Source organism: Ranitomeya imitator, chromosome 9 (genome assembly GCF_032444005.1).
Source record: "Ranitomeya imitator isolate aRanImi1 chromosome 9, aRanImi1.pri, whole genome shotgun sequence".
NCBI classification, from domain to species: domain Eukaryota; kingdom Metazoa; phylum Chordata; class Amphibia; order Anura; family Dendrobatidae; genus Ranitomeya; species Ranitomeya imitator.
The window spans coordinates 86,915,404-86,940,311 of record NC_091290.1 but is presented as its reverse complement, the minus strand read 5'-3'; the positions used below and the strand labels follow the sequence as shown (position 1 = coordinate 86,940,311).

The window sequence follows — 24,908 nt, the reverse complement described above, 5'->3', positions numbered from 1 at the left end:
TTAGGAAATGATGGCAAGTCTTATGTGAGAAGGTTCCCACATGAAGAGTACAAGCCAGAGTGTTTGAGCTCCTCTGTGAAACATCCGATGAAAGTAATGGTCTGGGGCTGTATGGCAGCCAATGGTGTTGGAAGGCTTCATATTGTGGAGGGTATGGTTAATGCAAAAAAATACATAGACATCCTTAATAAGAAAATGCTGCCTTCTGCTCAACACACTGAATTAAATAAAAATTAATAAATCTTAAAAAGTAAAATTTAAGTCTGTGTGAACTTGCATTGGAAGTTAATGAACTTAGAAACCTGTTCACCATTCTACACACTGTACTGGTGTAGGTATGGTTATGCAGTAAAAAAATTTTTTATCAAAAATGCGCATACCATAACAATTTATACACTTGGGACATTCAAAAATGAGGGATTACAACAACATATGTTCCACCAGTTTCACTATAGAGACGCAGAAGTATGAAACAGTTTTCTTCACGCCTATGCAGGACTTTTGAACACGTGTGTGTGTGTGTGTGTGTGTGTGTGTGTGTGTGTGTGTGTGTGTGTGTGTGTGTGTGTGTGTGTTTTTATGTATGTATATATCTATATCTATATATCTATCTATCTATCTATCTATCTATATATAATATACACACACGCAAATATGTCTTATATTTTAGGTTCTTCAAAGTAGCCACCTTTTGCTTTGATGACTGCTTTGCACACTCATGGCATTCTCTTGATGAGCTTCAAGAGGTAGTCACCGGGAATGGTCTTCCGACAATCTTGAAGGAGTTCCCAGAGATGCTTAGCACTTGTTGGCCCTTTTGCCTTCACTTTGCAGTCCAGCTCACCCCAAACCATCTCGATTGGGTTTAGGTCAGGTGACTGTGGAGGTCAGGTCATCCGGCGTAGCACCCCAACACTCTCCTTGGTCAAATAGACCTTACACAGCCTGGAGGTGTGTTTGGGGTCATTGTCCTGTTGAAAAATAAATGATGGTCCAACTAAACGCAAACCGGATGGAATAGCATGCTGCTGCAAGATGATGTGGTAGCCATGCCGGTTCAGTATGCCTTCAATTTTGAAAACATCCCCAACAGTGTCACAGGCAAAGCACCCCCACACCATCACACCTCTTCCTCCATGTTTCACGGTGGGAACCAGGCACGTAGAGTTCATCCGTTCACCTTTTCTGCGTCGCACAAAGACACGGTGGTTGGAACCAAAGATCTCAAATTTGGACTCATGAGACCAAAGCACAGATTTCCACTGGTCTAATCTCCAAACCTTGTGTTTTTTAGCCCAAACAAGTTTCTTCTTGTTGCCTGTCCTTAGCAGTGGTTTCCTAGCAGCTATTTTACCATGAAGGCCTGCTGCACAAAGTCTCCTCCTAACAGTTGTTGTAGAGATGTGTCTGCTGCTAGAACTCAGTGTGGCATTGACCTGGTCTCTAATCTGAGCTGCTGTTAACCTGCGATTTCTGAGGCTGGTGACTTGGATAAACTTATCCTCAGAAGCAGAGGTGACTCTTGGTCTTCCTTTCCTGGGGCGGTCCTCATGTAAGCCAGTTTCTTTGTAGCGCTTGACAGTCAGCGCTCACACAGGGTTAATACCAGCGTTAACAGACCGCGTTATGCCGCAGGTAACGCACTCCGTTACCGGTAAGTCATCTGGGTAATTTCGCAATGCATCTCTGGGAACGGAAGCTGGTGGCAGCCGTGCGCGCATTGGCACAGCTTCGCTGGATCCCGGCGGGTGAGTATATAACTATTTATTATTTTAAATTTTTAACAGGGATATGGTGCCAACACTGCGATATACTGCGTGGGCAGTGTTCTATACAGCGTGGGCAGTGTTCTATACCGCGTGGGCAGTGTTCTATACCGCGTGGGCAGTGTTCTACTCCAGTGAAAGTTCTCATGCTGCTCCAAGGTCACCTGATCATAACAGACATCATCGTCGCCATGGCAACCTTTATGACATCTACGTCGATACTGTGCCCGTCGCTGATTGGTCGAGGCGAATTCGCGGCAGACTGTGCCCGTCGCTGATTGGTCGAGGTAACCTTTATGACATCATCGTCGCCATGCTGTGCCCGTCGCTGATTGGTCAAGGCCTGGCGGCGTCGACCATTCAGAGACGCGGGATTTCCAGGACAGACAGACAGACAGAAGAACCCTTAGACATATATATATACTAGATTGTGGCCCGATTCTAACGCATCGGGTATTCTAGAATATGCATGTCCCCGTAGTATATGGACAATGATGATTCCAGAATTCGCGGCAGACTGTGCCTGTCGCTGATTGGTCGAGGCAACCTTTATGACATCATCGTTGCCATGGCAACCATTATGATATCTACGTCGATACTGTGCCCGTCGCTGAATCAGAAACGTGAGATGTCTACGTGCTTTATGACATCATCGTCGCTGTGCCCGTTGCTGATTGGTCGAGGCCGCCAGGCCTTGACCAATCAGAGACGCGGGATTTCCAGGACAGACAGACAGACAGAAAGACAGACAGACGGAAAAACCCTTAGGCAATTATATATATACTAGATTGTGGCCCGATTCGAACGCATCGGGTATTCTAGAATATGCATGTCCCCGTAGTATATGGACAATGATGATTCCAGAATTCGCGGCAGACTGTGCCTGTCGCTGATTGGTCGAGGCAACCTTTATGACATCATCGTTGCCATGGCAACCATTATGATATCTACGTCGATACTGTGCCCGTCGCTGAATCAGAAACGTAAGATGTCTACGTGCTTTATGACATCATCGTTGCTGTGCCCGTTGCTGATTGGTCGAGGCCTGGCGGCAGAGAGCCGGGATTTCCAGGACAGACAGACAGACAGACAGACGGAAAAACCCTTAGGCAAATATATATATATATATAATTGTCTAAGGGTTTTTCCGTCTGTCTGTCTTGGAAATCCCGCGTCTGATTGGTCGAGGCCGCCAGGCCTCGACCAATCAGAGACCGGCACAGCATCGACGTAGAAATCCCGCGTCTCTGATTGGTCGAGGCCGCCAGGCCTCGACCAATCAGCAACGGGCACAGCGACGATGTCATAATGGTTGCCATATATATATATACTAGATTGTGGCCCGATTCGAACGCATCGGGTATTCTAGAATATGCATGTCCCCGTAGTATACGGACAATGATGATTCCAGAATTCGCGGCAGACTGTGCCCGTCGCTGATTGGTCGAGGCAACCTTTATGACATCATCGTCGCCATGGCAACCGTTATGACATCTACGTCGATACTATGCCCGTCACTGAATCAGAAACGTGAGATTTCTACATCCTTTATGACATCATCGTCGCCATGGCAACCGTTATGACATCTACGTCGATACTGTGCCAGTCACTGAATCAGAAACGTGAGATTTCTACATCCTTTATGACATCATCGTCGCTGTGCCCGTTGCTGATTGGTCGAGGCCTGGCGGCCTCGACCAATCAGAGACGCGGGATATCTACGTCCTTTATGACATCATCGTCGCTGTGCTCGTCGCTGATTGGTCGAGGCCTGGCGGCCTCGACCAATCAGACGCGGGATTTCTACGTCGATGATGTGGCGGCCTCGACCAATCAGAGAGCCGGGATTTCCTGGACAGACAGACAGACGGAAAAACCCTTAGACAATTATATATATATATATATATATATATATATATATATATATATATATATATATATATATATATATATATATATATATATATATATATATATATATATATATATATATATATATATATATACACACACACACTAGATTGTGGCCCGATTCTAACGCATCGGGTATTCTAGAATATGCATGTCCCTGTAGTATATGGACAATGATGATTCCAGAATTCGCGGCAGAATGTGCCTGTCGCTGATTGGTCGAGGCCTGGCGGCCTTGACCAATCAGAGACGCGGGATTTCCAGGGCAGACAGACAGACGGAAAAACTCAAAGATTTCCATTTTTGTATAGAAAAATATTTAGAACTAGATGATGGCCCGATTCTAACGCATCGGGTATTCTAGAATATGCATGTCCACGTAGTATATTGCCCGGCCACGTAGTATATTGCCCAGCCACGTAGTATATTGCCCAGCCACGTAGTATATTGCCCAGCCACGTAGTATACTGCCCAGCCCACGTAGTATATTGCCCAGTCACAAAGTATATTGCACAGCCCACATAGTATATTGCACAGCCCACGTAGTATAGTGCACAGCCACGTAGTATATTGTCCAGCCACGTAGTATATTGTCCAGCCACGTAGTATATTGTCCAGCCACGTAGTATATTTCCCAGCCTAGTATTATATTGCCCAGTGACATAGTATACAGCACAGAGCCACTTAGTATATTGCCCAGCGACGTAGTATACAGCAGAACCACGTAGTATATTGCCCAGCCACGTATGTCACAGGTTAAAAAATGAACAGATACTCACCTACCGAGGGAGCCCTTGTAGTCCTGTCGCCTGTGTGCGGTGCACTCGGCAGCTTACGGTCCCAGGGTTGGTAGCGCAGGACCCGTGATGATGTCGCGGTCACATGACCGTGACGTCACGGCAGGTCCTTCTCGTGCAGGACCTGTGATGAGGTCGCGGTCACATGACCGTGACGTCATGGCAGGTCCTTATCGCATACCATCCTTGCCACCGGAAACTGCCGCTTGCATGGAGCGGTTACCGAAGCGTCGCGAGGAGCGTGAAAGGCGGCGGACGGTGAGTATATAATGATTTTATTTATTATTATTATTATTTTTAACATTAGATCCTTTGGTCACACAGGGTTAATAGCGGCGGTAACGGAGTGCGTTACCCGCGGCATAACACGGTACATTACTGCTGGCATTAACCCTGTGTGAGCGGTGACTGCGGGGAGTATGGAGCGGGCGCCGGGCACTGACTGCAGGGGAGTAGGGAGGGACTGTGGCCGTCGCTGATTGGTCGCGGCAGCCATGACAGGCAGCTGGCGAGACAAATCAGCGACTTGGATTCCATGACAGACAGAGGCCGCGACCAATGAATATCTGTGACAGAAAGACAGGCGGACAGACAAAGACATAAGTGACCCTTAGACAATTATATAGTAGATTGAGAATCCTCATTAGTTGATACCTTTTAATGGCTAACTGAAAAGATGGCAACAAATTGCACGCTTTCAAGACCACACAGGTCTCTTCATCAGGCATTGTCTAAAAGAAAGAATCACATATTCATGCACAACACAAAACCTGTCCATTTATAATGACCAAGGACAAGATAAAGATCCCCAATTCACATCAGGACTACAAGATACCAGGTAATTTCAGCTGTGTCATTTCTAATGTGGTGTACTTAATTATTTGTACTAAATGTTTAACTGGGGGTCTGTATGTGTGGGAGACAGGGCAAAAACTGAGAACAAGAATGAACTCTAATCGCCATACAAGTAAGGTATGTGCAGACGTATTCTTGGCCACTGAGGATTTTTCTACAGCAGATTTGATAAATCTGCAGGGCAAAAACGCTGCGTTTTTGCTGCAGATTTATCGCGGATTTACCGCGTTTTTTTCTGCGGTTTTCACTGCAGTTTTACAACTGTGGTTTTCCATAGGGGAAGCTGTAAAACCGCTGCGGAATCCGCAGAAAGTGACATGCTGCGGAATGTAAACCGCTGCGTTTCCGCACGTTTTTTTCCGCAGCATGTGCACAGCGTTTTTGGTTTCCCATAGGTTTGCATTGAACTGTAAACTCATGGGAAACTGCTGTGGACCCGCAGATCCGCAGCAAAATCCGCATCATGTGCACATACCCTAAGAGAAAAAAGATTGGATCTACCTGTGGCAATACATTTTGTTTCCCCAATCATAACATTATGGACATGAAATTACTTGTATTAAAAGGTAATTTCAAATCTCAAAGAGACAGAAGAATATGGGAATATAAACTGATGATGACCTTTGACAGTCTTAGTGCAGGAATGAATGTGTCACATGGATTTATGTCATTTTACATCAACTAAGGAACTAAGCAATTTTCCCGAGACCATGTGGGGTCATCACAACAGCACCAGACCCCAATCAGAGGACAATAAAATATTCCTTATCTAAGAACTGGTCCAATATTTAAGGACATAACTGTTTATCACTCATGGTAATTCTCCTTCATGTCACCTGTCTTATTCATGGTTTCTTTTTTTTCCTCTGCTATGTTGTGCATAAATATGTGATTCTTCAGAATTTCTATTAGTCTATGCCTGATGAAGAGACCTGTGTAGTCTCGAAAGCTTGCAATTTGTTACCATCTTTTCAGTTAGCCATTAAAAGGTATCAACCACTGAGCACTCAATTCTAAATATTTTTCTATCCACTGGCTAACACGGTACCAAGATATATATCTTTCCTGTATCATTTTGTACAGACATACACTCATGGCTGAGTGTTGCCACCCTTGAAATTGTTGCAGAAAATGAAGCATTTCTCCCAGATAATCATTGCAATTACACATTTTGTTGTACACATGTAATTCCTTTGTGTGTATTTAAACAACACACACAAAAAAAAAAAAAAAAAAAAAACTGAAAAATGGAAAATTGGACATGATTTCACACAAACCCCCAATAATACAACTTTTCCGAAATTGTGGGTTAACAACTTTGTTTCAAGCATGTGATGCTCGTTCAAACTCACCTCTGTGCAAGCGACAGTTGTGAGCAATATGAAAATTATACCTGAAACCAGATAAAAAGGGGAGAAGTTGGCTCAATATTTTCATTGTTTGTGCCACACTAAGCAGAGAAAACAGAAAGAATGGTATGAGAACCAAAATTGTTGAACAATATCAACAATCTCAAGATTACAAGTCATCTCCACAAATCTTGATGTTTCTTTGTACAAAGTGCGCACCATAAATCAAGAAGTTTACAACCCATTGCACTGTAGCTTATCTTCGTGGACAGCAGAGAAAAATTGATGATGGGTTGCAACGCAGGATAGTCCGGATAGTGGATAAGCAGCTCCAATCAAGTTTCAAAGAAATTCAAGCTGTCCTGCAAGCTCAGGATGCATCAGTATCAGTGTGAACTATCCATTGACATTTGAATGAAATGAAACACTATGGCAGGAGACCCAGAAGGACTCCACTGCTGACACAGACATAAAAAAGCTAGACTGTAGCTTTACAAAACGCACGCAAGTAAGATAGAGATTTTGGAAAAAAAAAAAAAACACTGTTAACCGAAAAAGGAATGAGGCCTACAAAGAAAAGAACACCTACAGTCAATTATGGTGAAGGTTCAAAGATGGTTTAGGGTTGTTTTGTGGCCTCTAGCACTGGGTGCCTTGACTATGTTAAACGCATCATAAAATCTGAAGATTACAAACTATTTGAGATTGCAATGTAGTGCCCAGTGTCAGATTACTACATTTCTGATATTTTTAGAACTAAAACGTAAAATATATCAATTTAAATTTACCATTATCATCAAGTACAATGTGTCATGAAAAAAAAAAAATCTCAAAATCAATGGGATATGTTAAAACATTTCAGAGTTATTAGTACATAAAGTAACAGATGTCAGATTTTAAAAAATTTGGCCCTGTCACGAAGGGGTTAAAAGATCGTTAAGGGTATGTGCACACATTGCGGATTTAGCTGCGGATCCGCAGCAGTTTTCCATGCGTTGTACAGTACCATGTTAACCTATGGAAAACCAAACCCGCAGTGCACATGCTGTGGAAAATTCCACGTGGAAAAGCTGCAGTTTATTTTCCGCAGCATGTCAATTCTTTGTGCAGATTCCGCACCATATAGTGCTGCACAAACATTATGGCCCCATATAATGCTGCACAAATGTTATGGCCCCATATAGTGCTGCACAAATGTTATGGCCCCTTACAGTGCTGCACAAATGTTATGGCCCCATATAGTGCTGCACAAACGCTATGACCCCATAGATGCTCCATACAGACACTTACCCCATTTGCTGTGATAAAAAAAAAAAAAAAAAAAAATCACATACTCACCTCTCCGTCGCTCAGACCCCGGCGCTTTCAATATTCACGTGCTGATTGTTCCGGCGCCGATTTATCTTCAGCACTGACGTTCAGGCTGAGGGCGCGCACTAACTACGTCACCGCGCTCTCTGACCTGAGCGCCACTGCTGAAGATGGAGCGGCGCCGAAACGAGGAGCAGGTGAGTATCGCGCAGTGCAGCGCTCCCCTCCCCGTTATACTTACCTACTCCTGGCGCTGTGCAGTCCCTGCTTCCCCGGCGCTGCAGTTTCTTTCTGTAGTGAGCGGTCACCGTTACCGCTCATTACAGTAGTGAATATGCAGCTCCACCTCTATGGGAGGTGGAGCCGCATATTCATTACTGTAATGAGTGGTACCATGTGACCGCTCAGTACAGGAGGAAGCTGCCAGCACCAGGAGCAGGGACCTGCAGGGACCGCGCCAGGAGTAGGTGAGTATAATTAGACAGCCCCCGCTCCCCCTCACCTGCCGACCCCTGGGTATGACTCGAGTATAAGCCGAGAGGGGGACTTTCAGCCCAAAAAAGTGGGCTGAAAATGTCGGCTTAGACTCGAGTATATACGATAGTTATTGCCAACACCTGTTAGGTGCCACAGGTAAGTTACAGGTGCTGTTAATTACACAAATTAGAGAAGCATCATATGATTTTTCGAGCAGTGCCAACACTTTTGTCCACCCCCATTTTTATGTTTGGTGTGGAATTATATCCAATTTGGCTTTAGGACAATTCTTTTTGTGTATTTTCATTTAAGACAAATTAAATGAAGATAATACCAAAGAATTTGTGTTTGCAATCATTTTCAGGAAGAAACTGAGTGTTATCTGACAGAATTGCAGGGTGGTCAACACTTTTGGCCACAACTGTATGATGGGTATATGGGCAAGGGACTATGGGACAGAGGATGTGTATGATGGGTATATAGGCACGGGACTATGGTATGGAGGATAATCATCATAAATTTGTCATAACTAACCACAGTTAGTTACTATGCCCAGGCAACGCCGGGCTCTTCAGCTAGTAGTAATAATAAATTATCTATCTATCATACGTATCCTCCATTCCATAGTTCCGTGCCCATAAACCCAGTATGACATCATCGTCGCCATGGCAACCTATTATGACATCATCGTCGCCATGGCAACAATTATGACATCTTCACCATAGCAACCATTATGACATCTTTGCTAGGGCAACCTTTATGACATCATCGCTACATATATATACAGTGGGGCAAAAAAGTATTTAGTCAGTCAGCAATAGTGCAAGTTCCACCACTTAAAAAGATGAGAGGTGTCTGTAATTTACATCATAGGTAGACTTCAACTATGGGAGACAAACTGAGAAAAAAAAATCCAGAAAATCACATTGTCTGTTTTTTTAACATTTTTTTTGCATATTATGGTGGAAAATAAGTATTTGGTCAGAAACAAACAATCAAGATTTCTGGCTCTCACAGACCTGTAACTTCTTCTTTAAGAGTCTCCTCTTACCTCCACTCATTACCTGTAGTAATGGCACCTGTTTAAACTTGTTATCAGTATAAAAAGACACCTGTGCACACCCTCAAACAGTCTGACTCCAAACTCCACTATGGTGAAGACCAAAGAGCTGCCAAAGGACACCAGAAACAAAATTGTAGCCCTGCACCAGGCTGGGAAGACTGAATCTGCAATAGCCAACCAGCTTGGAGTGAAGAAATCAACAGTGGGAGCAATAATTAGAAAATGGAAGACATACAAGACCACTGATAATCTCCCTCGATCTGGGGCTCCACGCAAAATCCCACCCCGTGGGGTCAGAATGATCACAAGAACGGTGAGCAAAAATCCCAGAACCACGCGGGGGGACCTAGTGAATGAACTGCAGAGAGCTGGGACCAATGTAACAAGGCCTACCATAAGTAACACACTACGCCACCATGGACTCACATCCTGCAGTGCCAGACGTGTCCCACTGCTTAAGCCAGTACATGTCCGGGCCCGTCTGAAGTTTGCTAGAGAGCATTTGGATGATCCAGAGGAGTTTTGGGAGAATGTCCTATGGTCTGATGAAACCAAACTGGAACTGTTTGGTAGAAACACAACTTGTCGTGTTTGGAGGAAAAAGAATACTGAGTTGCATCCATCAAACACCATACCTACTGTAAAGCATGGTGGTGGAAACATCATGCTTTGGGGCTGTTTCTCTGCAAAGGGGCCAGGACGACTGATCTGGGTACATGAAAGAATGAATGGGGCCATGTATCGTGAGATTTTGAGTGCAAACCTCCTTCCATCAGCAAGGGCATTGAAGATGAAACGTGGCTGGGTCTTTCATCATGACAATGATCCAAAGCACACCGCCAGGGCAACGAAGGAGTGGCTTCGTAAGAAGCATTTCAAGGTCCTGGAGTGGCCTAGCCAGTCTCCAGATCTCAACCCTATAGAAAACCTTTGGAGGGAGTTGAAAGTCCGTGTTGCCAAGCGAAAAGCCAAAAACATCACTGCTCTAGAGGAGATCTGCATGGAGGAATGGGCCAACATACCAACAACAGTGTGTGGCAACCTTGTGAAGACTTACAGAAAACGTTTGACCTCTGTCATTGCCAACAAAGGATATTTTACAAAGTATTGAGATGAAATTTTGTTTCTGACCAAATACTTATTTTCCACCATAATATGCAAATAAATTGTTAAAAAAACAGACAATGTGATTTTCTGGATTTTTTTTTCTCAGTTTGTCTCCCATAGTTGAGGTCTACCTATGATGTAAATTACAGACGCCTCTCATCTTTTTAAGTGGTGGAACTTGCACTATTGCTGACTGACTAAATACTTTTTTGCCCCACTGTATATAGATAGATAGATAGAGATATATATATATATATATATATATATATATATATATATATATATATATATAATCAAAATTGGAACAGCATCAGAAAATACCTTAACGCAGTGCAAAGCTCTCCCAGCCAGTGGTCCAATGACTTCCAACAATATGAACAGAATAAGAAAAGCAGCACAAAAAAATAATTTTTTGTACTGCTTTTCTTATTCTGATATATATATTTTTTTTTTTATTTATTTATTTTTTTGAGTAAAATGTAAATTGTTCTTTTATTCTATAAACTTCTGACATTTCTCCGAAATTCCAAGCAACAAATTTTGTATTTTCTTCTGAAAAGGAGAAATGGTTAATATTAAAAAAAAACAAAACACAACAGTGCTTTCAGACCTCAAATAATGCAAAGAAAACAAGTTCATAATCATTTAGAAACAACAATACTAATGTTTTAATTCAGGAAGAGTTCAGAAATCAATATTTTGTGGATGATTTTTAATCACAACTTTCATGCGTCTTGGCATGCTTTCCACCAGTCTTTCACAGTGCTTCTGGCACAAAAATGTAAGCAGTTCTTCTTTGTTTTATGGCTTGTGACCATCCATCATCCTCTTGATCACATTCCAGAGGTTTTCAATGGGGTTCAGGTCTGGAGATTGGGCTGCCCATGACAGGGTTTTGATGTGGTGGTCTCAATTTTTGCCAGAGCTGTATATACGTATTTGTATACAATGAATTTCATTACATGTAACTTTACACTTATATTTACTGTGCCCACTTTTGTTATGGGTGTCGATGATTTAGCAACATTGCTGCTATATACTGCCCCTTATAAGCTGACGATATGAGAAACAGTACTTTGTCATTATGCCCTTCTTTAGCCCTAATGCAAGATGGAGACCTCTGTGCTATGCGTCTAACATCTTTTCCAGCGTACGATGTGGAGTCTCGCTCACATTGCTTGTGACATTATGGTTGGCGGCGGCGCTGCACATGCCGTGGTCAGGGCGATGGACGTGCGGCATTGCTGGCAGGCAGTGACATGAGCCCTGTAATTTGAACCTGGGTGAGGTACTTCTCATTGGCTTGCAGATCATTGCAGTAACTATATTAATCTCATTCTGTGCTGCAGGCTAGCCTAAACTATGTAGGGTCCTGCTCGTCACCCTTAGGTACTGGGTTCAGTGCAGCAGCGAGCACTGTAAAATCCTATCATGCTCGCTCCAGCACCAAAGACCTAGCTTAGTTTAGTATAACCGGCAGCATAGACTTTGCACGGTCCGCAATGCATAATTTTAATAACTAGCAGAGGGAAAGACGAGGGCTGATGGTAATATTCTGGGAAGGAGCCAATAGCCAAAGGTTCCCAGGCTATTAATATCAGCTCACAGATGTTTGCTTAGGCTTTACTGGATAGTTTACAGGGGAACCCCAGAAAAAAATTGACACCCCACTATAAAATCGAACAAGCAAAGGTTATGCATACAGCTGTGGACTGATATTAATAGCCTGTGAAGGGGCCATGGATATTGGCATTCCTCCAGGCTAAAAACATCAGCTCTCAGCCGCCCCAAAAATGGCGCATCTTATAGATGCACCAGTTCTGGCACTTAGCCTCGCTCTTCCCACTTGCCCTGTAGCGGTGGCAAGTGGGGTTCATATTTGTGGCATTGATGTCACCTTTGTATTGTCTGGTGACACCCAAGCACACAGGTTAGTAATGGAGAGGCGTCTATAAGACACCTATCCATTACCAATCCTATAGTTACATGGTAAATAAAGACATCCAGAATTAAGTCCTTTATTTGAAATAATCACACAGACTCCTTTAGTGAATCTAAATTTACCATACTTACTGAACACCTAATCCTCGTCGCCCTCGTCTCCTGCAACTGTCTATGTACAGTGTAGACAGAAGGCCGTCAGTGATGCTGGCAGGGTTAGGCCACATTCACACGTTCCTTTTTATCCTGCGGGTTCTCCCGCAGCGCATTTGATAAATCTGCAGGGCAAACCCGCTGCGGTTATCCCTGCAGATTTATCGCAGTTTGTCCTGCGGGTTCCGCTGCGGGATTTTACCCCTACTATTGATGCTGCATATGCAGCATCAATAGTAGTGTTAAAAATAATAAAATCATGGTATACTCACCCTCTGACGTCCCGATCTCCTCGGCGCTGCAGGTGGCGGTCCGGTTCCAAAGATGCTGTGCGACCAGGACCTGCGGTGACGTCACGGTCATGTGACCGCGACGTCACCGAAGGTCCTGGTCGCATAGCAAACCTGAGACCGGACGCCCGCGTGCAGCACTGAGACTTCAGAGGTGAGTATATCATGATTTTTTATTTTAATTCTTTTTTTTAATACAAATATGGTTCCCAGGGCCTGGAGGAGAGTCTCCTCTCCTCCACCCCGGGTATAACACGCACATTATCCGCATTACTTCCCGCATGGTGTGCACAGCCCCATGTGGGAAGTAAGCGGATCAATGCATTTCTATGGGTGCAGAATCGCTGCGATTCTGCACAAAGAAGTGGCATGGTCCTTCTTTTTTTCCGCAGCAATTCAGCGTGGTTTTTTTCGGGTTTTTCCGCATCATGTGCACTGCGGTATCTGTTTTCCATAGGGTAACATTGTACTGTACCCTGCATGTAAAACAGCTGCGGACCCGCAGCGGCAAAATCGCAGCGGTTCCGCAGTAAAAACCGCATAGTGTGAACATGGCCTCACAGTGCAACAGATAAAACTACAGTAATGTGTCCAGTAAGGGAAACACCAGAAGTCATGATCTCCATCCCCATTTCCCTCAGATTAAAAAGCTGACACCAGGTGACAGATACCCTTTACAGTGTGGAAAAAACTTTTCAGCAGATCGGACCCATAAGGCAGTGCTTGCTTTCTAAGGAAAGCAGGATGAGACAAGCTGAAATTCAAGATGCCCAATTCCTACCATAGAGGGGACTGAGGGGTGATCCACCTTGATCTTTTTTATGGGTGTAAAATATATACGAATCTTATACAAGCGATCAGACAATATATCTCCGCTTATTTAAAGCCTGAGACAACTGCACAGTCTATGCATAACCCACTGGCTCACTAAGAAATCCATAAATGGCCTGCAGAACGGGATAATCCAGCACATAAAATAATCAAATACATTTATGCCAAAATGTAAAACGCAAGGACAAAGAGTAAAAACCCAATCCAGACACCAGCTCTGCCTGCCACAACAGAACAGTATCCCATCCATGAATGCAAATGCTGCCGAAGGAACGTTTTCTGGATACAAATCATCACAGAGGAGGTGTACGGTTACATTTACCAGAGTTAGCGCTATAGAGCAGCTCTGTAAAAAGGCCAGGAGGAAAAAGGTTTTATTTCTACAAGTATAAAGAACAGACTTAACCAGTTAATGAGAACAAGCTATCAGGCGTGCAACCTGTGGAAGTTCAAGAAACTATGCTGGGGGGTTGTAGTATCCCAAAAGGGTCAACACAAAAGCAGCTAGTAGTCTGAATTACCGTATATTGTCGTCTACAGAGGTAAAAAATGCTGTGACTGTTACAAATGACAGCCATTACCATGACCTGATAGTATAGAAATCTATCTGAATTGAAGACTGGCTTGAATAACAATGATCTCAACATCCATCTGACCTTCAAATGTGACGACGACAGGATTGAGTTCCTGGATGTCCCATTGAGGAGAGATCAGGATGGCGAGATACAGACATCTATAGAAAGCCGACATCTGCCAACATGCTGCTGCATGCCACCTCCTCGCACCCTGGACACGTGATACAATCGCTCCCTATTGGTCAGTTTCTCTGCCTTCACAGGATATGTTCCACAGACTTTGAGAAGCGGCTGAAGAACTTGAAATATTATTTTATGAGCCGCCGAATGGTCAAAAAAAAAAACCTTATAGTAGAGCACAATACTCTTCCCGTAATACCTTGCTCTATAAAAACAGTAATGCCAATAAAGCAAATGAACAAGCAAGATTCATTACAAATTTCCGCTCCCAGTTCACACATACGAGAGCTGCTTTGTAAAAATCATGGCCCATTCTTAAAATAGATCCTACTATTGCTAAATTAATACCAGACAAACCAGCCGTCACCATTAGACGTGCCAAAAATCTGCGCGACCATGCAGTCCATAGCCAGTATTTGGGCGTACCCCAGGACCACTTTCTTAGATAATTTTGGCAATAGGTGTGGAAGCTGCGTGACATGTTGTAACATTGAGTACTGTGACTCTCATGGACTCCAGTGGGTCAAAGAGTTACAAAATTAAAAAGTATTCCCTGTACATCTAAAAACATATACTATGCCACTTGCACCTTGATCTACATTGGTCTCACCTCAGGCCAACTCAAAGTTTGTGTGAGGGAACAATTACTTGGCACACAAGCGGCAACAGACCACACGGACACATCCACGCTTAAAACAATACCACGCCACTTAAAATTATGCCATCACTGCAATAGTAATCTCCTGCGAGTCAAGGGTATTGATACACTTGACATCAGTATCGGTGAAGGTAGAGTGTCCCAACACCTTGCCCAACCTGAATCGAGGTGGATTTGTAACCTGCAAACATTACGTTACATTTGCAGGGTCTGAGTGAGAGCCTCAGTTTTGCCCGTTCCTCTGATCACTGGCCTGCTGTGTCATACGCATATGCCATCTCATATACTTGTGTTTTTATCTACGGTTTGTGTTTTGTCTTGTATTTTAATCCTGGTGTTCTACTTACAAATTTAGTTACTAAACTAAGAATCTGCAAAAACCCTAGTCCATGCCCTCATCATCTCCCGCCTCAACTACTGTAACCTCCTGCTCTGTGGCCTCCCCTCAAACACTCTCGCACCCCTCCAATCTATTCTAAATTCTGCTGCCCGACTAATCCACCTGCCCCCCCCACTATTCCCCGGCCTCTCGACTGTCAATCTCGTCACTGGCTCCCCATTACCCAGAGACTCCAGTACAAAAGCCTAACCATGACATACAAAGCCATCCACAACCTGTCTCCTCCATACATCTGTGACCTCGTCTCCCGGTACTTACCTACACGCAACCTCCGACCCTCACAAGATCTCCTTCTCTACTCCCCTCTTATCTCCTCTTCCCACAATCGCATACAAGATTTCTCTCGCGCATCTCCCCTACTCTGGAACTCTCTACCGCAACATATTAGACTCTCACCTACCATCGAAACCTTCAAAAAGAGCCTGAAGACCTACCACTTCCAGCAAGCCTACAACCTGCAGTAACCACGGATCGACAAAACCACTGCACGACCAGCTCTATCCTTACCTAAAGTATCCTCACCCATCCCTTGTAGATTGTGAGCCCTCGCGGGCAGGGTCCTCTCTCCTCCTGTACCAGTTGTGACTTGCATTCAAAATTATTGTACCTGTTTTTATTATGTATACCCCTCCTCGCATGTAAAGCGCCATGGAATAAATGGCGCTATAATAATAAATAATAATACGATCTGTCCGTCCTGAGTAAATTTAGTTCCTGCCCAAAGATCTTTGTCAGCATCCACTGCACGCAATTTTCTGCATATCTCACCTATTGCCGCGGGCCAGCACACACACGTGCACCCTGTCCTCGCTATCCCCGCCAGCCTTATGGGTCTTCATGCGGTGCCCGACGTCGGGTCACGTGGTTTACCTATGATGCTGATGTTTGGTCGCGATTTAGTCCCGTACTCATATTGGCATTTTCTATGATACACTAGTATACTATATACACATACTTTCTATGCACATACTTTCTAACTATGCTATTCCCTTTCATGAACGATTTTTATTATTTTGTGCTGTATTGCTCTTACTTTTCAGTCAGTGTTAGTGCCAGTCTACATACATCAATCATAAATATTAGGACAGACAGCCCTGAAGGTCTAACACCGCATATCTTATTGATGCAACTCATCTGCTACGTAGATGAACCCCTGCAATAAGGCCTCATTCAAACATCCCTTTTTCCACAGTAGTTTTTTTTTGTTTGTTTTTTTCATAGAACAAGTACTCATCATAACCTATGGGAGCTGTTCACGTCCATGCTGCAGTATCCATGGCCCCGTCTTCTTAGGGTATGTGTCCACGTTCAGGATTGCATCAGGATTTGGTCAGGATTTTATGCAGGTAAAATCCTGACCAAATCTGCACCAGAGGTCACTGGCAGGTCACCTGCGTTGTTCTTGCATTGTTTCTGCAATGTAAGGACATGCTGCGTTCTTAAAAGACGCGCCGCATGTGCATTTTCACGGCTATGCCGCATGTGTCTTTTAATGCATAGTGGAGACGGGATTTCATTAAATCCCCTACACTATGCTGTAACATGTGGACGCTGCGTTTTTGACGCCGCGGCTCAACATGGCATCAAAAACGCAGCGATTCCTGAACATGGAAACATACCCTAAGGCTATTAATATCAGCCCACAGCTGTATGCACAGCCTTTGCGGTTATTAATTATAGGGGAACCAAAAGGTCAATTTTTTTTTTTTTTTGGGGGGGGGAGAGGGGAGTCCTCCATTTTAATAGCCAGTAAAGGTTAGGCTGGGTTTACATTACGCTATAAGCGCTTGTTAGATGGACTACGTTACACCGTGGCATAACGTGATGTAACGCAGTCCGTTAACGCCGCCATTAAGTCATATGTCGGACGCATCGCTAGCGCACGCCCACAATGGGTGTGCGCTAGTGATGTGCAGTCATTGAGTGACGGACCCTGCAACGCAGGCTGCAGCATTTCTGTATCCGTCACTGCTAGCGCAAATAGAGCATCTGCCAGCTCTATCTGCGCTAGCGCAATGCCATATCGGCACTTGCGTTAACAGCAGCCCGTTAATGCATGTGTTGAACAGGCTGCTGTTAACGCAATGTGAACCCAACCTAATACAGTTGTGAGCTGACATTAAGCCTGGGAAGCTCCATGGGTATTACCTCCTTCCCAGGCTATAAGCATCTGCCCCCAGCCGTCTGCTTTCCCTCTGCTGGTTAAGAAAATTATGCGGAAGCCCATGCCATTTTTTTTTTTCAGAAAGATGATCGTATATTAATTACGTGTACAGTAAGCTGAACACACTATCTACTGTATATATATATATTAGTCTAAGGTCCAATTCCGTCTGTTTGTCTGTCTGTCTGTAACGGAAATCCCACGTCGCTGATTGGTTGCAGCCGGATGGGCGCGACCAATCAGCGACAGGCACAGTCCGGCCGCGAATTGGCCCCTCCCTACTCCCCTCCAGTCAGTGCCCCCATAGCGTTTTAGCAGTCCGTTAATGCTGCTATTAACTCTATAAGTGTGACCAACTTTTTACTATTGATGCTGCCTATGCAGAATCAGTAGTAAAAACAATGTTAAAAATAATAATAATAAAAAAATCATTACATTCTCACCTTCCGGTGTCCATGGCAGCCTTTCCCGCTCCTTGCGACGCTCTGGTCCCAAGAATGCATTGCGACAATGATCCCAGATGACGTAGCGGTATCGCGAGACCGCTACATCATCAGTGGTTATTGCCGCAAGGCATTACTGGGAACGGAGTGTCGGGAGGAGCATCGCTAAAGACCTGAGCTGGATCCGGGGGCCGCTGGTAGGTGAGTATAACACTATTTTTTATTTTACCTAATTCTTTTTTTTTTTTTTTTAACAGGGATATGGTGCCCGCTGTGCTATATACTGCGTGGGCTGTGCTATATACTGGGCAGCACGGTGGCGCAGTGGTTAGCACAGCAGCCTTGCAGCGCCAGAGTCCTGGGTTCAAACCCCACCAAAGACAACATCTGCAAAGAGTTTGTATGTTCTCTCCGTGTTTGCGTGGGTTTCCTCTGGGTACTCCGGTTTCCTCCCACATTCCAAAGACATACTGATAGGGAATTTAGATTGTGAGCCTCAACAGGGACAACGATGATAATGTGTGCAACCTGTAAAGCATTGTGGAATATGTTAGCACTATATAAAAATAAAGATTATTATTATACTGCGTGGGCTGTGCTATATACTGCGTGGGCTGTGAGACTCTTTCGCCCGGGGCCCTCAAAAACCTGGAGCTGCCCCTGGCTTCACTGATTGGTTGCGCCTGGCCGGGCGCAACCAATCAGCGACAGACGCACTCCGGCCGCGAATTGGAGCGGGATTTGAACCACACTTCGCTAATTGGTCGCGCCCGGCCGGCCGAATCCTGTGTATTCATTGTATTATTCTGAAATCTTCGCAAATAAACTACATACATATTCTAGAATACCCGATGCGTTAGAATCGGGCCACCATCTAATACTAATTATACATGTCACCGACATCTGTATAACTATCTATTCCATGTGTATATACACTGTATGTAATCCATCTATTCTATGCTGTTGGGTCCTGCTGTGATTTTACAATTCGTGGCTGCTGAATTGCTGACACACACATATATCACTGAAATCTATATATCTATTCTATATGTATATATCTATTCTAACCTGTCACGCTGTGATTTTACTGTATGCTGCAGAATTGCTGGCTTTTCATATCTATGTAATGTATATTTTGAAGAATATTTCATTTGAAAACTATGTGTAAATGACAGAATTACTCTATGTAAAAGCTCATGTAAAAATTGCATTGCAATCGGATAGCAATCGCACTGCACTCGGATGTAAATCGGATTGTATTCGTGTGTTTTTTTGGTCCTGATATCAGAACTTTTTTTTTTTTTTTTTTTTTCTCTTCACACATGGATATGAGCCCTTAGACACAAATAATCGCCTGTTTGTGGGATCATCCATTGCACTACTTTCCGAAAGGAATAGCTCTGTCTTTATGAGCTGCTGCACTATGGAGAAGTCCCTACAATATTTAGCACAATATCGGACTGTCTAGTTTACAATTTCCTCCTTTGATCCAGTGTCAGGGTATGTGCACAGGGCATTTTCTGCCCGTACCCAACTGAAAAAGCGCTGAATAAATGTTGAAAAGCATGAACACATGCACTGCAGCATAAGAACAACTTTGTGTGCGCATGTCCTGTCTTTGGTGGTACTTTTAACCAATTCAGCCTTCAAAAGCCGCTAAAAACCATTCTTCTAGTGGCTTCTGCTTGGAAGATGCCAACTGTTTTAGGCTGTGTGCACACGTTGCAGTTTTTTCGCGGTTCTTCCCAATAAAAACGCTATAAAATGACAAGAAAAACTGCATACAATAAGCATCCCATTATTTAGAATGAATTCCGCATGTTTTGTGCACATGTTGCGTTTTTTTCCATAAAAAAAAACGCATCGCGGTAAAAACCGCAGCATGTTCATTAATTTTGCAGGTTTTTTGCGGATTTCCCACTACTAAATGCATTGGGAAGTGTCCAGAAAAAAACCCGGCAAAAACGCATGCGGTTTTCTTGCGGATTTCTTGCAGAAGATGTCCGGTTTACTAAGGAATTTTCTGTGAGAAATCCTGAACGTGTGCACTTAGCCTCACACATGGGGAGGGGGGAAAAACGCCATTTTTACCCTAAAGCATCTTATGTTTCAAACACTATATGGGAACAGTAGATTAAAAGGTATGTTTATGCTGCTTTAGTAAAATAAAAAACAAAACACATTTTTACAGTTGGGTTTCACTACAATTATGCACTGCTTTCATTTCATAGCTTCTGTGTTGCACGGTCCATTGCTTGCTGCAGAATGAGTTTATTTTACTTGCTTACCTAATACCATTAATTTCACAGACCTTTACAGACATGGAGTTAATTAAGAATCTGTCAGTAAGCACATTACATAGTAACATAGTTAGTAAGGCCGAAAAAAGACATTTGTCCATCCAGTTCAGCCTATATTCCATCATAATAAATCCCCAGATCTACGTCCTTCTACAGAACCTAATAATTGTATGATACAATATTGTTCTGCTCCAGCAAGACATCCAGGCCTCTCTTGAACCCCTCGACTCCACCAATCCTCTTCTATGTTGGTGGAAAAACCTTCTCTCCTCCAGACGCAAAGAATGCCCCCTTGTGCCCGTCACCTTCCTTGGTATAAACAGATCCTCAGCGAGATATTTGTATTGTCCCCTTATATACTTATACATGGTTATTAGATCGCCCCTCAGTCGTCTTTTTTCTAGACTAAATAATCCTAATTTTGCCAATCTATCTGGGTATTGTAGTTCTCCCATCCCCTTTATTAATTTTGTTGCCCTCCTTTGTACTCTCTCTAGTTCCATTATATCCTTCCTGAGCACCGGTGCCCAAAACTGGACACAGTACTCCATGTGCGGTCTAACTAGGGATTTGTACAGAGGCAGTATAATGCTCTCATCATGTGTATCCAGACCTCTTTTAATGCACCCCATGATCCTGTTTGCCTTGGCAGCTGCTGCCTGGCACTGGCTGCTCCAGGTAAGTTTATCATTAACTAGGATCCCCAAGTCCTTCTCCCTGTCAGATTTACCCAGTGGTTTCCCATTCAGTGTGTAATGGTGATATTGATTCCTTCTTCCCATGTGTATAACCTTACATTTATCATTGTTAAACCTCATCTGCCACCTTTCAGCCCAAGTTTCCAACTTATCCAGATCCATCTGTAGCAGAATACTATCTTCTCTTGTATTAACTGCTTTACATAGTTTTGTATCATCTGCAAATATCGATATTTTACTGTGTAAACCTTCTACCAGATCATTAATGAATATGTTGAAGAGAACAGGTCCCAATACTGACCCCTGCGGTACCCCACTGGTCACAGCGACCCAGTTAGAGACTATACCATTTATAACCACCCTCTGCTTTCTATCACTAAGCCAGTTACTAACCCATTTACACACATTTTCCCCCAGACCAAGCATTCTCATTTTGTGTACCAACCTCTTGTGCGGCACGGTATCAAACGCTTTGGAAAAATCGAGATATACCACGTCCAATGACTCACCGTGGTCCAGCCTATAGCTTACCTCTTCATAAAAACTGATTAGATTGGTTTGACAGGAGCGATTTCTCATAAACCCATGCTAATATGGAGTTAAACAGTTATTCTCATTGAGATAATCCAGAATAACATCCCTCAGAAACCCTTCAAATATTTTACCAACAATAGAGGTTAGACTTACTGGCCTATAATTTCCAGGTTCACTTTTAGAGCCCTTTTTGAATATTGGCACCACATTTGCTATGCGCCAGTCCTGCGGAACAGACCCTGTCGCTATAGAGTCCCTAAAAATAAGAAATAATGGTTTATCTATTACATTACTTAGTTCTCTTAGTACTCGTGGGTGTATGCCATCCGGACCCGGAGATTTATCTATTTTAATCTTATTTAGCCGGTTTCGCACCTCTTCTTGGGTTAGATTGGTGACCTTTAATATAGGGTTTTCATTGTTTCTCGGGATTTCACCTAGCATTGTCTCAGGAAAGTGAATCACTGGGGTCCATTAAGACTAGACATACACAAACCCGAATTAAAAGTCCATTGCAAAGTTCAGGAGAGAGAGATTGGGTACAGTTCTGGTACCCGAAACGAACTTTGGAATAAAGTTTGAGTCGGGCACAGAACCCAAACCCCCAATCCACTCATCTGTAATTAAGACTTTTGCACTATTTGCCCTTTATAGGCTGTGTTGCTGGCTTCAGCTCCAGTTAGCTGGGGTTCAGTCAGTTAAAGTTTATAACGTATCTTCCTTCTGTTTCAGCTGATTTATAGCGGGTTGCTGACCACATGAAAGTTGCACTGACCTGGGTGGCTAGGAGCTCAGAAGATAGAAGATACCAGTTCTAAAATAACAGTCAAAATTCTCAGTTAACTCCATCTGAAGCCAGGCTACAAAAAGCAAACGGCGCAAAAGTCTTAATGGGGTTTTACACAGAAATACATGCACTAAAGAAAAAAATTGCTCCATGTGTCCATATTCTCCCAATATTTCATACATATAAGGAAACAAAGTTGGTGCTACGAAGTCACTGCCACACAAACATTCACTCACAGTTTGGTGGATAACACATCTGCGGATTTAAAGCAGATGACATCTGGGCACAGATACCCAGAAAGTAGAAGGGCTCTTGCTACAGGTCCCTGGCAGACATGAAAGTAATGGTTCCAGCAAACGATCGCTAATGGTGGGCTGAGCTAATGTCAGTAGAAGCACAGAGGGTCTGGATGTAGAGTCTCCATAAGCTGCCCAAGCCCATGTAGCGTTTTTTTGTGCCAACGGTCCGCCAAAACACGGTGCATCAGTCGCACGACGGATGCGACGTGTGGCAATCTGTCGCTAATGAAAGTCTATAGAGAAAAAAAACACATCCTGCGGGCAACTTTGCAGGATGCGTTTTTTCTCCAAAATGACACATTGCGACGGAGGCCAAATGACGCTAGTGTGAATGTAGCCTAACCTGCATTTAGAAATTCAAGGTATCTAAAACAGTAGAGAAGTTTATCTGAGGCGATCTCCTGGAAAAAGCCAAGTACAGAAGAAAAACACCATATACACAAAAAAGACAGTTCATAATATGAAAGTGTGAATGAGCCGGAGACATTGTGCAGTCATTCATGCCACCGCTCGGTTGTGTCATCAATTGAGACTTCTGAAAAAGATGCAATGTTTTTGTGCAAATTTACTCATGTTACTTTCTGTTCACCTGGAACGTTTGCACTAATTCTGCAACATTTCAGTGAATTTTTGCTAAAAAGAGCCATAAAAATAGTTACTGTAAATAGAGCATTTTTAAAATTTTGCGCAATATTCAAACTGCATGTGCCAATTTGAAGAATTTGATGCAAGAAACTTCATTGAATATCAAAGACAGAAAGAAGAAAACTATCAATTTGGCCCATGGTTTCCTTTTTGAAAATAAGCAAGATTCAATCAGGTTTCCACAGCCGTCTGAGAAGTTCCTTATACCACTGACTAACTTCAAGAGCAGAAAATGATGGCCCCGCAAAAAAGCAGGTGAAGCTTGAAATGACAAAATAAGCATTGATAACCCATGGAAGCCCCGGACACTCCACTGCAGGCTCTCTCCTCCTCATCAGTCCTTGCTGGCAGGCTGCAGCGATGGCATCTCATCTAGAACACATGACTGCGGCAGCCAATCCCAGGCCACCGCGGTCCCACCGCGGCAGCCAATCCCAGGCCACCACAGTCCCACCGCGGCAGCCAATCCCAGGCCACCGCGGTCCCACCGCGGCAGCCAATCCCAGGCCACCGCGGTCCCACCGCGGCAGCCAATCCCAGGCCACCGCGGTCCCACCGCGGCAGCCAATCCCAGGCCACCGCGGTCCCACCGCGGCAGCCAATCCCAGGCCACCGCGGTCCCACCGCGGCAGCCAATCCCAGGCCACCGCGGTCCCACCGCGGCAGCCAATCCCAGGCCACCGCGGTCCCACCGCGGCAGCCAATCCCAGGCCACCGCGGCAGCCAATCCCAGGCCACCGCGGCAGCCAATCCCAGGCCACCGCGGCAGCCAATCCCAGGCCACCGCGGCAGCCAATCCCAGGCCACCGCGGCAGCCAATCCCAGGCCACCGCGGCCCTACCGCGGCAAACAGTACATAACCACAGAGTTCAGAGCTGCTAGAGCAACATTGGCATCATTGGATGAGTGATGCCTATTCTGTTTTTACCCCAAGCTTCACTGACAGGTAGCCCAGTCTGGCCACTGTGGCTCGGTCTGACTATAATCAGATCTCAAATACAGGACAAAATTGGTTCCTCGATATCAAGTTACAGACAAAGAATACAAAAAAGTGTTAACGCTGAGTGCAAAGTATTAAAAGGGAATCTGTCACCGAGTTTTTGCCACCTACTCTGAGAGCAGTAGGATGTAGGGGCAGAGACAGATTCTAGTGATGTATCACTGGGCTTCTTGCTGCAGTTTTGATAAAATGACTGTTAGCAGGAGAATATTAGAGGACCAGTAAACCTGCTGCCATTGCTCCTCCATATTCATGAGCCGTGGATAACCCCGCCCACAAAGCAGATTGGCAGCTTCCTGTCTATGCACAGTGTACACAGAAAGCTGCCAATCAGTGGTGTGGACGGGTTATACTGCGCTCAGCACTTCTAGATA

General features: G+C 44.1%; 1 protein-coding gene across 1 annotated transcript in view; it reads right to left on the bottom strand.

The window, feature by feature from the left end:
* Positions 1 to 24,908, bottom strand: part of QSER1 (glutamine and serine rich 1) — a 159,712-nt gene that overhangs the window by 133,751 nt on the left and 1,053 nt on the right. The window lies entirely within an intron of this gene.